At 35.4% G+C, this 16,992-nt stretch overlaps 2 long non-coding RNA genes across 2 annotated transcripts in view; one reads left to right on the top strand and one right to left on the bottom strand.

The window, feature by feature from the left end:
• The window catches only part of LOC147845592 (uncharacterized), a 344,082-nt gene that overhangs the window by 251,976 nt on the left and 75,114 nt on the right, over positions 1–16,992 (bottom strand). The window lies entirely within an intron of this gene.
• The window catches only part of LOC147845593 (uncharacterized), a 31,093-nt gene that overhangs the window by 9,102 nt on the left and 4,999 nt on the right, over positions 1–16,992 (top strand). The gene's annotated exons all lie outside the window — the stretch shown is intronic.

The following is a 16,992-nucleotide window of genomic DNA, read 5'->3' as shown; positions in this document are numbered from 1 at the left end:
CAGGGTTGGGCACATTCTTTTAAAAATAGAAAGGTGTTATGGTTACTAGTTACTTCATCACAAATAGTAACTGAGTTGCATAATTATAAAAGTACCTAATTACTAGGGAAAGTAACCATTGCGTTACTTAAAAAAATCTAATATGTCAAATGACTATAAATTATTAGTACACTAATCTAATAACTTGTACACTAATCTACGCTATTTTAATGTTGTTGTGGGACAATGTGAGAGACAACAGCAGCATGCCCTCAACTGTATATCTGGAGATTATGTTGTTTAATTCCATCTGAGCGTTTGTGTGGAGATTTGCTTTGATGTTGTGGCATCATCTCCTCCTTTGGTAGCAGAGCTCGCTTTATCACTTGCGTAGCCACTAATTTTGTGATGATGTAATGACGTGAGGTGCTTCATTAGAATAAAAGTACTTGTCACTATGTAGACTCTTTCTTTTCTCCTTGGGCATTTTGTACTGTTGCTTGATACATAAACTTTCCTGCCTTTCACCCCAACTAGGGAAAAGTAGTGCTTATACTTCCAGTTTGCTAAAGCTACCTTTGAACTTGTTTGATGTGCCATTGTTCTCACTTCTGTAGTGTGCCCAAATTACACACTTATGCACTATTCTATGCCATTTGTAGTATAAATAGTGTAAGTAGTGCGTTCACACTGAAAATTCTAAAAATAACAAGTGCACTTTAATTACCTGGATGGTGCACTCATTCAGCCAGTAAAATGAAGTGTGGAATGATGGACATGCACTCAATGACCGCAGCTTTGCTCTCGTAGCGAAAGGGCGGAGCTTTTGGGCACTGATGTTGCATTACTTAATTTATTTTGGATTTTGAAAGCAAAATTCCCCTATGAGAGTGATTGTACCGCCTCCCGCGGATTTGGCAACAGTCAAACATCATCAGGATATGCTTTGAATTTCTGTATTTATATTTAAAAAAATGTTAGTGTTCCGTTTGGGACGACTCAAGTTTTATATACTATGCTGTTGTGTGTAAAGTGCACAAGTACATAGTGCATAAATGTATAGTGTGCCATTTGGGATGCAGCTTTACTCAAAAAAAAAGAAGAAAAAAAAAGATATACTTTTTTTTTTTTACCAAAAAAAAGCACATACTTTTAGTGTGTAGTATAAATGTGCAAATTGGGACGCAGCGCTGGTGGTTGGTGTGTGTGCAACTAAATGTGCATGTGCTTGTGTGAATACGCACTACTCTGCCTCTGACTGGCCAACAACGAAAATGTACTCTATCTAAGCCAATCATTACGCTCTTAGTTACACCACGTTCACAGACACACCAATCGTCATCACTGGTTGGTTATATTTGGAGCCAGATGGAATCTGCAGACTTTTATTGCTATTTCTGCGCAGAATTTGTGTTAAAAATCTGTGGATTTATGCGGAATGATTTTGGGTGTATCGTAACTAAAACCTTAATGCATAAAAATTAAAAAGTAATACCTTTTAACCTTTTTTTTAAGTTTACAATGCAAATCTAATTAGATCCACTTTATTTAGTAAACAAAGCAAGTCTCTCATATAATATTTCTACTAAAAGACAAAAAAATTACTTTACAAACTATATTGTTAAATCATGAATATTTTTATATTAGTCAATAATAATACGAAAATTAATTAAAAAACTGCATAAATATACACACATTTACACAGGTAATTAAACAGAATCAATGATGGGCTAAAAATCTGTGGAAATCTGCGGAATTCTTCGCATGCAGATTCCGTGTGGGCCTAGTAATGTGTCCCGCCCCGACCCCAATCTCTCACACAGACACACACACCCCCCAGAGAAAGAGAGATTCTTTGGCTGAGAGAGATGCTGCTCTCTTGAAAACCGCTTCAGTGTTCTCCATTATAGTAACGTAAATTTAATTGTCAGTAACAGTAACAGCATTGTAGCGAGTGAAACGGTAATTAATTTGCTTAATCGTTACTGAAAAAAGTATCGCCATTAGTAACACTGTTTATTTGTAGCACCGTTATAACTGTCACTGCTTAAAATCCAAATAAATCTCAATGCATAGACAGTATTTTAAGTTAACTATTAATTCCTATAGAAAATATTTATTTATTTGTTTATTTATAATATAACACAAAATCAGTGATACATCAGAAATATTCGAGATGGATACAGATTGGTACTGAAGATTAGGGAAGGAAAACAAGGGAAAGACGATTGTACATTGTTATTTTAAAACAATATATACATGGTTTTGGGCAAGGCAGTGACGCAGTAGGTAGTGCTATCGCCTCACAGCAAGAAGGTCGCTGGGTCGCTAGTTCGAACCTCGGCTCAGTTGGCGTTTCTGTGTGGAGTTTGTATGTTCTCCCTGCCTTCGCGTGGGTTTCCTCCGGGTGCTCCGATTTCCCCCACAGTCCAAAGACATGCGGTACAGGTGAATTGGGTAGGCTAAATTGTCCGTAGTGTATGAGTGTGTGTGTGTGTGTGTGTGTGGATGTTTCCCAGAGATGGGATGCGGCTGGAAGGGCATCCGCTGCGTAAAAACTTGCTGGAGAAGTTGGCGGTTCATTCTGCTGTGGCGACCCCGGATTAATAAAGGGACTAAGCCGAGAAGGAAATGAATGAATGAATGAATTCTCAGAATTACACCTAATTTCCCACTCAATTCTTTTTTAAGCATGTGCAACCATCTAGAATCATCTAACCTTCTTTAGTTGAAAAGTTTAATTATTCTGCTAATTAAATTTGAATACCAAAAAAAAAAAAAAAAGTTGATTGGCTTCTCTCAACTGATTTATACATTCATCCATTCATTTTTCTTCGGCTTAGTCACTTTTTTATCTGGGGCTGCCACAGCCAAGTGAACCGTCAAATATTCCGGCCTGTGTTTTACGCAGCAGATGTCCTTCCAGCCTCAACCCAGTACTGGGAAACACCCATACTCTCACATTCACACACACTCTCATGCACTAAGGCCAATTTTGTGAACCAAATTCACTTATAGCACATGTCTTTGGACTGTGGGGTAAACTGGGGCACCCAGAGAAAACCTTCGAATATGGGGAGAACATGCAATTTCCACACAGAAATGTCACCTGGCTCAGCTAGGTCTCAAACCAGTGACCTTCTTGCTGTAAGGAGAGTGCTATCCTCTGAGCGACCGTGCCACCCTGGTTTATATATAAATTACCGAATTTATGTACAGTGTTTAAGGCAAATACATTATAAGTAACTGTAACTAAATTACCTAAAAATGAAAAGTAATCCCTACTTTCTTTTTAAGCAGAAAAGTAATTCTTACTAATTACATTTACCCACAGACATTGTGAAAATTGAAGACCGTACCTCACATTTTTAGATAATAAATGTCAACATTAACAAATTAATGTCTTTTTATATTTAGCACTTTCAAAAGATACTTTCAGAAGAAGCTACAGCCATTAAATTCAGTCATCGGCAGCACACTGTGTTTCTTTAGGTTTGTGCGGAGCTGTTCATTTTTAGAAAGAACACATCAATCTCATTAATGTTTGTTCACCATTTAGAGAAGTTTCACTGGAAGTTCTGTGCCTTTGCCTTCCTTAAACTTTTTTATTAGTCTCTACTTGCATATTTATCGAGCTTAAGTCGAGTTGAAACTGATTGTCTTGATGATAGAAGGGTGGATTGATGGGTAAATATAATATGAAGAAATAAAGCTTTCAGAGATCGTGGTGAATTTTGTGTTTTCTCAGCTCACAAATAACTTTTATTATATTGCCTGGATCGTAATGTTAGAGTAAATATCATTTAGAAGTGTAGCTAAAATTGCTGTTAATCAATTTATGTAAAATCTGATTGATCAAATGGCAAGGTTTAATAGTCTGTATCCACCAAATGCTCTTGAGCTTGCGAGATTCAGTTCATTAAACAAACATCGGCATTAACTATGTTTATTGCCTGTAATTAGTTGTGAAACAACGCTATTGTCTCTTATCCACCGCATGCTCACAGACATGCGTTTAATTAAGATATACTTGTGCTGGATGGGTGCAGTGTTCAAATATTATTCCTCTGGGTAAGTTTTTTTTTTCTTTCTTTTAATATAAATTGTTTTTGTTGATAATACCGAACCCAAATGTTTAAAAGAAATAATGCGATCAACATAATTTCTATTTAGCTGAAGATTGTTAAAGCATCTGTTCCACATGAAATTGGGTTGTGTCATTTTAACATGAAACACCCCAGAGGCGAGTTCCTCCACAACATTCAGATGATTGGCACAATGTTTATAATTAACAACAAAATTTATTTATTTATATGCTCATCACATCACAGACTTTTGGAGAAAAACAACGGCATGATCCACAAGCTAAACAGTGAAGAAATGGGAAATTAATATAAATAATTTCAAAACTCTTAGCCCCCTTTGAATTTTTTTCTTCTTTTTTAAAAATATTTCCCAAATCATGTTTTACAGGGCAAGGAATTTTTTACAGTATGTCTGATAATATTTTTTCTTCTGGAGAAAGTCTTATTTGTTATTTCAAAAAATATATATTTTATGGTCAGAACAAACCATTGCTATACAATAACTTGGCGAATTACCCTAACCTGCCTATTTAAACTAATTACCTTAGTTAAGCCTTTAAATGTCACTTTATATAGAATTATAAAATTATATTTTGTATAGAAGTGTCTTGAAAAATATCTAATCAAATATTATTTACTGTCATCATGGCAAAGATAAAATAAATCAGCTATTAGAGATGAGTTATTAAAACTATTATGTCTAGAAATGTGTTGAAAAAAATCTTCTCTTCGCTAAACAGAAATTGGGGGAAAAAATAAACAGGGGGCTAATAATTCTAATAATTCTGACTTCAACTGTATAGCGATATGAATATAATCTCACAATATGCCTTAAGTAACTGTTTCTGAAGAATTTACATTGATCGTGATGATTTTGTAGGGGAGTGCATCTGCATAAATATAATAAATGTAATTAAAATTAAAGCACAGATAAAAATGAAATAAACAGTGCTTTATGATTTTTTTGGTGGAATACTACAATTTCGAGGTAAAGAAATTCAACAATCAAATCTAAAATAACACTACAGGATTTATTTGATAATTAATGAAACCCAATTAATCTTTGTTAAAGTGACAAATTAAAAAATTTCTTGTTCCCAAGTATTGTAAAATAGCTCTAAATTGTTCAGTCACAGCTCTTAAAAACACATCTGAGTAAAAAAAAAAAAAAAATCACACTAATGGTTGAAATTCACAATGACTCAAAAAAATCATGTGTTCTGAACTGTGATTTTTAGTTAATTATAACTTTACTATATTATTATTAAATTATTATTTTATTTAAATTAATTTAGTATTTTATTAAACCTTTTGGCAATCTCTAATTCCTTGGTCAGTAAGTGTACGAAGCCTAAAAATATTTTTAAAAGATTCATCTAAAAACATGGGAAAAGACGAGGGATAGTTTACCCCGAAATGTGTACTATTATGTACAAATAGTTAGCCACATTCAAGTTGTTTAGAACAAGTGAAAGATGAGTAAATGATGACAAAATTAAAATTTTGGGGTGAACTGTCCTTTTTATACATTCACAGGATATTCATACACTACCTGACAAAAGTCTTGTCATTGATCCCAGTTGTAAAAGCTACAAATAGTAACTTGACTTCTAGTTGATCTTTTGGAAAAGTGGTAGACTTTTTTGCTGATAAATCATATGTTGAACTGTATCCCAATCATCACAAATACTACAGAAGACCTATTAGAACCCGCATAGACCCAAGATTCTCACAGAAATCAGTCAAGTTTGGTGAAGGAAAAATCATGGTTTGGGGTTACATTCGGTATGGGGCGTATGCAAGATCTGGTATGAGGTATGAGATGGTATCAAGACATTTGTGCTGCCCAATACACTGCAAAACACAGGAGAGCGCAAATTAACTCTTTAGCTATATAGCGCTCCTTCTCATACTACAGCCTCTACATCAAAGTTCTTGAAAGCAAAAAAGTCAAGGAGCTCCAGAATTGGCCAGCCCAGTCACTGGATATGAACATTATTGAGCATGTCAAGGATAAGATGGAGGAGGCATTGAAGATGAATCCAAAGAATCTTGATGAACTCTGGGAGTCCTGCAAGAGGCTTTCTTTGCCATTCCAGATGACTTTATTAATACGTTATTTGAGTCCTTGCAGAGATGTATGGATGCAATCATCCAAGCCCATGGGAGTCATACACAATATGGATTATTTTTCCACTGCACCCTGACTTTATATTCTATACTGGACGTTATTTCTGTTAAGTGACAGGACTTTTGTTTAAGTAAACTCTGACCTTACTGTCCTAAATAATTAAAAATCAAGACATGATCATATTTTATTTTGGTAAAATAGGAATAATCTAGAGGCCTTCGCCTTTCATTTAAGCCACTTCTGATACAAAATGATCAACAAGAAGTCAACCTATTATTTTTGTTCCTAAAACTTAGATAGGTGACAAGACTTTTGTCAGGTAGTGTACATGTCAGAAATAGTTTTTAATTATACTACCAAACAACATAAGTATTTTCACATTCCAATAATCAAATCATGCTAGTCAAAAGACATCTCTGTTTTTCCACTTTTGTAGTTTGTGTCACCGACAGTGTGAATTTAATTTAAAGTCATTACTTTTGACATGACCTTTCCCGACCTGACCTGCTGTCCAATAGCCTCAGATTACCGGAGCCAATCAGAAACCCTGCCTGACACATGCTCAGTGTTGCTGACAGGTGGAGTAGATAGTCGTCTGGGAATGGCCCTGTTTCGATTGGATTATGCGCCGAGTGTGCTTGTGACTGATTGGATTAAAGTGAGCACTTAAAGTTGATTGGGTTACAGTGATGGATGGCCTCAAATGTTGACAGCACCTCTCATCTGCGCTTCAGGCACACGGTGTTCTGCTTTTCGTGTGACTGGATCATGTGTGGAGCAGATATCATGCTTCAGAATGAGGTGTTGGCTTGTCGGATGTGATATTTTGAGGGACAGTGCTTCATTGCTGGGTGCAGACGACAGTGGTTCATGGAAATGAGATTCTCTTTATCCCGCTCTCTCCATCTCTCTCACACACACTACTACAAAGGTCAGCCGTGTCCCTGCAGTTTAGGGCTGTATTGGGTGTTGCGTGATCCCAGGATCAAATCCATATTAATGGCTGCGAGGTGGTGCAGTACATTAGCCTGCAGACATTAGCCTGAGAATGACATCAGAGTTCAGTGTGTACTGTATGTATGTGTGTTGCGAGAAGGTACTGTGAGTGAGGTGATCTTAAAAGAACACTCCACTATTTTGGAGGAAATATGCTCATTTCATGACTCTCTTAGAGTTAAACAGTTGAGATTTACAATTTTTTTTTAATCTCTGGCTCTGACGGGAGCACTTTTAGCTTAGCTTAGCATAAGTCATTGAATTAGATTGGATCATTAGCATATCACTGCAGCACACTTATATTACACACCTGGTTAACAAGCTGGGGACTATTTTCTGGTGCTGCGTAATGTCATTGTGTCTGCAGCGGTAATAGAATGTTTAGGTTGGTACGCAAAGTTCCTTGGTTACACTTAAATGAGCGTGTAGTTCTTAGCTATACTGACGTAGAAAATAGCAATTTTTTACTGATGTGACTGAAGACTAAAGAGTCGTCGGCGCCAGTGGTGTAGTGGTTAGTGTGTCGACATATGCACTCCGGTGCTCGCGGCGACCCGGGTTTGATTCCGCCTCGCGGTCCTATGCCGATCCTTCCCCTCTCTCTGCTCCCCATGCTTTCCTGTCAATTCTTTCCTGTCCTATCAAAAATAAAGGTGAAAACCCTGAAAAAATAACTATAAAAAAACAACAACAAAAAAAACAGATGAGTCAAGTTTTAAAATGTTAAAATGATCAAAATATTTTTTATATTATGAGTGAGATGCTAATTAAATGATTTATGCTAAGCTAAGATAAAATTTCTCCCACCAGACTCGGAGATTAGATGAATGGATTAAAAAATGGCAAACTCAACTACCTAACTCTAGATGAATTTTAAAATTAGTTCCTTTTATCCGAGTACAGAAAAATATTAAAAAAAAATTTTGTTGTATAGGCGTAGAAATTGAGCAATAGTGTTTGTGTTTGCAAAGATTAGATGTTTTGTCTGATCTCCTGCTGGCCTGGGCTTCCTGTATTGTTTTGATTGACTCAACGAAATGCAAATTGGTTGATGGGGTCACAAGTAGATGAGAGATAAACATTCTCTTTACTTGCTGTTTTAATCTTGTATGTCCACTTTTGACGACTATATGGACTTCCATGTGTGGGCTGATCTTTTGAGCTAATATTGCAAAATATGGTTAAAGTGTACATATGAACACAAAAAGAGACTATAGAAAGCAATATGGAAGACTAAAGCATTTGTTTATGCTCTGAAAGTGTATAGGAGAACATTGTGCTTTTACATTTTAAAGTCAAAATCTTATTAGTCTGGCTTAAACAGTGTGAATTAACTCAGTAAAATAGAAGTCATGTCATTAAGCAACATTTTATTTAGTAGCTTTCTGCTGGGAATTTAGATTTAGGAACGACTAGGAGAGGAATTCAAAAGAGTTTCATACAAGTGAACAATCATTGTCATTCTATGAAAATAATGTGCTTCTAGCCTGTTCTTAACAAACATTTATCAGAATGAACCGGCAACTATTCCATATGTTTTACACAGCGGATGCCCTTACAGCTGCAACCCAGTACTGGGTAACACCCGTACACTCTTGCGTTCACACAGTTATACATTAATTCATTAATTTTCCTTCGACGTAATCCCTTTATTCATCAGGGGTCACCACAGAGGAATGAACCGTCAACTTATCCAGCACATGTTTTACACAGCGAATGCCCTTCCATCTGCAACCCATTACTGGGAAACATCCATACACACTCATACGCTACGGCCAATTTAGTTAATCTAATTAACCTATAGTGCATGTCTTTGGACTGTAGGGGAAACCTGAGCACCCGGAGGACACCCACGCCAACATGGGGAGAACATGCAAACTCAACACAAATGTCAACTAACCCAGCAGGGACCTTGCTGTGAGGCGACAGTGCTAACCTCTGAGCCACCATGTCACCCCAGTAATTGACGTTTTGTTTACATAATTACACTCTCACTTATCGAAAATTATATTTTGAAGATGTAATTTGAAAAAAGTTATTTTTCTAATAAGTAACTGAGTCTGAGTAAGTAAAAGAATCAGCAGTTTATGTTGTAGAGTAAAATGTTCACATGCTGTAATATTTTTCACCATAGACATTATTTCACTCATGAATTGAAAATCATCGTTATTAACCCTTGTGCACTGTTCAAATTTACTATCCTTTTGTTATGTTCGGGATGAAAACATCCACTAAGTTAAACTGCTGAAAAAATAACAAAAACAGCCACCAACCGTAAGTTAGGGCATAAAAAAAATGAAAATGTAATAAAAAACGATGCATCAAAGGCAATGTTGTTTCACATGTCCAAGACTTTGATAAAAGGAAAAAAATCCAGCCCACAATTACTTTTTATATTAAAAATACGTCCTTTTGTGTTAATTTTTTTTTTCTCTAAATCAGTGAACTCATTTGTGGACTTGGCAAAGAGTTAAAATCCTGTAATTTTCTAAACAATTTAGTAGTTTTGATCAGGACTGAGGTTGATTAACAGATTTATGCAAATAAATAAATAAATAAATGACAACAATTTTACAGCAGTTTAATTAAGTGGATGTTTTCATCCCGAACATCACAAATGGGTAGTACATTTAAAATAAATTCTAAGCATTCTCAAAATATGTGTCAAAATAAGATTTGTCACCAAAAAATCATTCAATTTGCTTAAACGCAGATAAAGTTATGGCCAAATTAAGACTCAAAATGACCCCAGAGTGGATGAAAACATCCCAAACAGCACATAAGAGTTCTTGGAACACTATAGGAAAATCTTGTGGGATCCCACAGTAAATTCACTCTATTCACTTCAAATGAAGAAACTGGAATTTAAAGAGTATTTACATTAATCTACATGAACACCTTGGAAAGGTGTGGAGCAGTAAATGTTTAAAAAACAAAAACAGCATATCTTTATATGTTGCATTGATCTTTGTTAATTTGAAAATATTACCTTTTAGGAGAGATGCTATTCCTACTGACCTTAGTGAAAATGTCACAAAGATGATCTCTTTAATCTCAGTTGTTTGTTTTTGTCAGCTCGTGCCATGTTTGTAGTCTAGTGATTTAGAGAAGATGTCTCAGACTTGGCTCAAATTCACTAAGATTTCAAATTATGCAAAGGTCAGATTTTTCATCTCTATTTCATAACTACTCTGCTTGGATTATCGCAGCTCTGTTCTCTACTTTTTTGTAAACAACAATTCTTTTTTTATTTCTCCTAAGGGACTTTATTGGAAATGTCTGAGGAAAAAAAAATTGATGCCTATTTCAGAGCTCCATTAAGTCTCCGGAGCTTCGAAAGAGCCAACTCTGAGCAATAAAAATCAACAGTGAGCTAATAACGTTGATTACTGATTAAAATACGCTGCTCAATGATTCATGAAGGTGTGGGCGAGCAACAACAAAACAAACAGGTTTGAAATTGAATGGGAATAAACAAAAACTCAATAAACTAATTAAAATATTAGGGCATGAGTGAACAAACACATTTATCAAGCGAATAGCTCAGTGGAATAAGATGCTGGTGTGTGTGTGTGTGTGCAAGAGAGAGAGAGACACCTGAAAATAACTCTCCACAGATGTCTGGACAGACTGATGTTAAACAGGGTTAAATCTTCGTCTCCTTTGTCAGTCTGGTCCCAGGTTAATATCAACTGATTGTGCGGAAAACAGGCACAACAATCCGCACCAGCATTCTATCTTGGCATCTGTGCTGTTGTTGTTGATTGAAACCCCTCCATCTTTTTCTTCTCCTTCTTCACAGACAGACGCGGGGAAAAGAAGCAGGTCAAAATTTAAATAGCTCAAAATAGAACATCTGGCTGGGGCTCTGTCGCTCAGCTGCGTGTAATGAAATATGGAAATGGGAGGGTTACTCTTCAAAGAGCGATCGAGCCCCTCCGCGGCACATGGCCCCATCATGGGCTCGTGGTAGCTCCTCCTTCCCGTCCGTGCTGCGGCGTGCCTAGCGTCCAGGTGCCTCTGCGCTGGCACCGCCAGATCGTTAGTGCCTCCAGGCTGGCAGAGCCGGCAGCTGGCATCATTAAACTTCAAACCGAGCACCACAGTCCTGGGGTTCTGTCGTGCCAGACCGGACCACCCGTTTGGTCAGCGGTGCCAGCAGCTGATTAGCGTCATGCTATAGCAGTCTCTGCCTGCCAGCGTTCACCTGAAAACACAGCCAACACACACATCTCCTGATATTGATATTGTTTCTGTGAATTTAACATGGCCGTGTAATATGATATGTGAAAAAGCTGGGTGGTATGTCAAGATTTTACGATATGTCAATTTTTTTTATACAATATCAAGTCAGAAAAAGTTGGCACAATATAGAAAACACATATATAAAAAAAAGAAAAGAAGTGATTTCTAAATTTACTTTGGCTTGCATTTCATTGCAGACAATAAAGCAAACATTACTTAATGTGTTTCTCATGATTTTTATTTATTTATTTTTTCAAAATAAACAATTCAATTTTGGTTCTTGCAACACAACATATAGGCTGTGTCCGAAATCGCATACTTCCATACTACATAGAACACTAAAAAGTTAGGAAAGCAATCGAATGATTTCATTATAGATGTGTGCATTTTTAAAGTGACACTTCTGTTATTTAATGTGATCAAACAAAAAATCTTAATGAGAGATTCATTCGCTGCTCTTTTATGAGAATGTTTAAGTTATACAATGAAGAAAAGGTTAATAAGATTCAATAACTTTATTTAATTTCTTTATAATATCTATTATTTTGAATAGGCTAAATTGTTTGCTAATTTATTTGCAGCCTTTCTAATATATACTGTTATTCTCTTCTTTGTAAATAATAATAATAAACATATTACTAACCGTTTCAACTGTTTATTTACAATGAAACCACTCCACATGAACATATTTAGTAATTTGGTGATAAAACATAATACATTTAAATTCAAATGCAGTACCTACTAAGTAGTAGACAATTTTGGACGCAGAATAACAGAAAAGATATCCAAAGATTCTGTTTTAAAATTAAATCTGTGATTTCATTTAAATTATTTAGCCTGACATGCTTATTGTTCCAAAATATTTTAAATGTTTCTCATTGTGTTCAAAGGAGAAAAAGCTTTTGTTTTTTACCCAGACATTTAAAAAGAATAGATTTTAGAGCAGTAATCACGATACCGTGAAACCATGGTACTATAATCCAAGATTATCATACCGTCAGAATCTTATACTGGCCCTTGCTTAGTTCACACTAAACGTGGAATTTAAGTATTTGTGAGGGTAAATTACATAGAAGTCAATGCAAACTCCAAATAGAGGCAAATATCATCTCAGTTGCACAAATTCAATTAATTTAACTCGAGCCAAAAATCTGTGTGAAGCTCCATGTTTGGTGTGAACTTAGCATGAGAGTGGCATCTGAAAAATAATATTTTGTTAAATTTGGACAAAAAATGCAGAAACCCTTATAGTATCTAAAACTGAAAATTAAATGTAAATATGTTCAACTTTTTTATTTGAGGTTTACAATGCTATTCCAATTCAATATGCACATTTCTGTGGGTGCAGATTCCGTGTGGGCCAGCTGATGACACAGAGGCTGCTGCTGCAAGAAAAGTGCATAATCCAGTTTATCCTACACTTGAGTCATGCCTTTTGTTAAGGGGTTTAAAATGACTTGTGAGGTAGTTAACATGTCAAGATTACAGGGGTTTGCTCAATTGGATGCTCTGATTTAATTCAAGTTTATTTGTATGGCACTTTCACAATATTTATAGACCTTTTTCACAAGATTGTTATGATGCATTTAACAGTCGTCATGATCTTAATTTTTTTGAAAGATTAGATAAAAAAAAAACGTATGAAAATCTCTATGTATTTATGTAGGTATTATATGATCGTTGCATCAAATTACAAAAAAATTAATCACTGCTTATCCTATGTGTTTGTAACGCAGTGTCTATAGCGAGAGTAAATTTGATGTTGTTCTCTCTTCTGGCTGCCATTATCAGTCACTTTCTTCATTTTTCTGAATGTCATAAACACCAATATGCAGCAAATAGGATTATAAAAAAATGTATTTGTTGTACTCTCCCATTCACTGCGCTAGGTTTATTTAACTATTACTACTTCCGCTACTAACAAACAAGTAAATGTGAAAAGATTTCATTGTATTATAAAAAGCATTTTTTATAAAGCTGCTTTTAAACAATCAAAATCAGAAAGAGTTGAAGTCGCTTTGAAATAGAAGTTGAGATTTTTTTTCTGCTATCTTGGCGTACATGCACTTGAAATAAAATGTAGGGCAGTGCATGATTTCATTCTTTGGGAACCAATATGATCATTTTTTTTATAACATTTAAAAAAGAAAAAAAAATGACTTATGGCAAATAACTGTAAAAAAAAAAAAAGACAACAATTATATTTCAAAAAGTATAGATAGTATCAACTAAACCTCATACAATGAAAAAAACCAAACAAAAAACATACCAATAAATAAAAGGTAAATAATAATGTGGCTTTATAAAAACTACAATTGTACAATCAAACAATACACTTTACTTTGCACAGAAAAAGCATAAATTGGCTGGAACAAGGACTTGGTCTATATTTGACATTAAAACATGTTCTTGCATATATTTCCTAAATGGGCCCCAAATTATCTTATATCTTAATTTTTTCCAACTTTAGGAAGAAGAGGACCTAACAGATCAGGAGCACAATAAAAGCAATCAGATTGTATCTTTGTAATATTATATGACATGGGCAAAATTCTAAAAATGGCAATCCATGGGCAAGGAGTGATGGTATACCCCAAAAAAATAGATATAGTTTAAAAAAAAATATTGTCCCAAAAGCAGCTAAGCTTTATACATGACCAAAACATATGTGCATGAGTGGCTTGGGTGGAATTACAGCGATTACAAGAAGGATCTATATGCTGAAAGTGCTTTGAGAGCTTTAGGTTTGTCTAGTGTAATGTACAATTTTGCACTGCAGAAGTCTTGCACAAACAGAGGACTTGTGAATTCTGCATAAGACTGATTCCCAATCCTCATCTGAAATTGTAATTTCCATATCAAGTTCATTTGAATTTATTTATTTTATATGTTTCAGTTGGTGCCATAATTTTATAGTAGAGTGATTTTATATAATCTTTTCCCAAATTGTTGTCCTCTCAAATGAGGAGCTAGAAGGCAATGGCGGAAACTGAGGGAACATTTTATGCACAAAATCCCAATTAGATTGTTGAAAGATGACCATTGCTAAAAAAAAATTTCTGTTTTCCTTTCAGCAACATTCTACAGGTATATTTTTCATCTGGAAATGTTAGTATATGTCACCTGCTTTGAATGTTATCGCTTGATTGAATGAGCCTGATCAGTGGTTATCAGCTGATATGCCAGTAGGAGCCTTTTGTGCTTGCAAGTATGCTCAGAAGACTGTTATCATCTATCCACATTGTTAATCAGCTATACTAATAGAGACGACTCCAGATCTGTTTTTACATTACTGTGATGGTTGGGATAGGGGTAGACATTAATAAAATACTATTAATGAGAAATTTTATAAATGATATAATTAATTCTGGTGGTTAATCAGCTATACTAATAGAGAAGACTCCAGATCCTTTAGATCTGCTTTTACATTACTGTGACTTTTGGGTTTAGGGTTGGGCTAGGGGTAGACGTTAATAAAACACAATAAATGGAAAATTTAGTAAATAATATAAGTAATTCTCATTACTTTCGGTCACAGCCGCATGTGATCTATAGCTGTTTAACCTCTATGATAGATAACAGTCTTTTTAAGCCTATTGGTAGGCGCAGAAGGCCCCTACTGACCCATATATATCAGCTGATAACCACTAATATTGCCCACTCCATCGAGAGATAACATTGGAATCGGCTCAAAAAGACGTACTTTTTTTTTTTTTTTTCTGTTTTGTTGTCAGGCATGAATGAGCTTTCTGCATGGAAATAAACAAAGTTTTGCTAAACTTTAGATCTCACTTTTTTTTTTCTCTCTTTGCTGTGTTCCAAAATGGATAAATCTGGGCACTTCATAAAAGCCACTTCATATTGAGACCAGTCATGGTTGCCAAACTGAAGGGTCATTCTAAACACAAGTGGCCAAAGACTTTTACAGTCACTTTTGGTCAAAAAGATTTTGGTTTTCTAACAAAGCTACATCATTGTGTAGATATTGTAGTCTGCTTTCACTTGAATGATTTTTAAATGCACACTCACATTTTGGATGTAGGCCCATTTTAAGTGTTTTATTTTGTTATTTAAGAACTGTAGTCTTCAGTTGCTGTCTTTATTTTAAAATCAGTGACTTTATTAATAAAAAACACACCTTTCGTGATTCACTAATGTCATATAAGTTCACTGTGAGGGTAGATTCAGTTAATAAAGGCTGAATATTCATTAATTTTGGCTGAACTTATCCTTTAACTTGATTGACCCTTTTTTCCCCCCTGCTTTTCCTGCATCCCTCTGCTCTCTCCATGCTGGCGCTCATGCTGACTTCATAGTTACTCCCTGAGCGTGTAATTAAGTCGTGAATGATAACGGTTCAATTATTTGCCCAAACGTGTCTCTATGGATTCATTACACACTCACTGAAGATGGAGAGTCCCCTGACTCGTTCCTCACAGAGAAAAGGAGGAGATATGACGATCTTGGCAACGTGTCTTTGCAGGCTTTGTAATTATGGCTTCATTTTCTCTGTCTGAATCAGGTGCAATATTATTTTGTGAGAATGGTGTGTCATTAAGGTGACTGATCTGTTGACATTTTAAAACAAGGGTTCATTAAGAACTGTGTATTAGTATTTTTTCTGAAGCATTACAGGGTGAGGTTTTTTTTTTCAAAATCTGAACGGGGTGTTCAGAATTTACTCCCCTAATGCAAACCAGCGGCGAACACTTATTATAAATTCAGACTCATTCTGATTACATACTGCTATATATATTACAGGAGAGCATCAAATATGTCCCAGGAGATATGTTTTTTTTTTTTTTTTTTTTGCAGTTTGCGTACGAAAATGGTGGTTTGTGTGAGATAAGGGATTGGTAAAATGAGGTGCTGGATCAGATTTCAGAGGTTCCGGATCCGACTTGTTCCGGCACAAATTAAGCCCTGCGGATAACCACACCCACCCCCTTTCAAAAAACTGTTCAAAAAGCTCCAGTTGATCAGCTCCCACCCATTTTAACCAAACTCAACCAATAGTGATCTGCAAAGTATTCCAGAATGTCTTTAGAATCGCTCACACTCCTTAGATTTGTGCATTCCTCTGTTTTACAACAAAAATGGTCATCACTTCTTTCTTATATTTAATATTCAAAAATGTTTGTACCTCTTCGTCAAACCCAACATACCTGTCACTTTCTGCCATTTTTGTCATCACATAATCTGTCGAAGTAAAATCATATGACCCTTTTTTTATGTAAATGCATGACCATCATAGTTTATGCAATTTTTTTTCTTAGCGGATAAACATTTTCTAAAATGATGCACATCTTGGTGTTTCCATCCAGCATGGTAATAGGTGGATAAAAATGCAGCTGAGGAGTTTAATAAACCTTAATCAACAAAAGTATTCCCTAACAATTTAGAAATGTCCTGGTACTTTCTAGATGTTTTAACATCTTCTTTACCATTACTCTCCAGCCACAAAACTGGTTATTTCTTTTTTTGGGGTGCATGAGATCATGAGATCAGAATAGCTTATAAAGGCTCTGCCTTCTTCTGGAAAGCATCACCTCATTT

The sequence above is a fragment of the Danio rerio genome, chromosome 3 (genome assembly GCF_052040795.2).
Source record: "Danio rerio strain M-AB ecotype USA chromosome 3, GRCz13ab, whole genome shotgun sequence".
In the NCBI taxonomy this organism is placed as follows: domain Eukaryota; kingdom Metazoa; phylum Chordata; class Actinopteri; order Cypriniformes; family Danionidae; genus Danio; species Danio rerio.
This window is presented reverse-complemented; position numbering and strand designations above follow the sequence as displayed.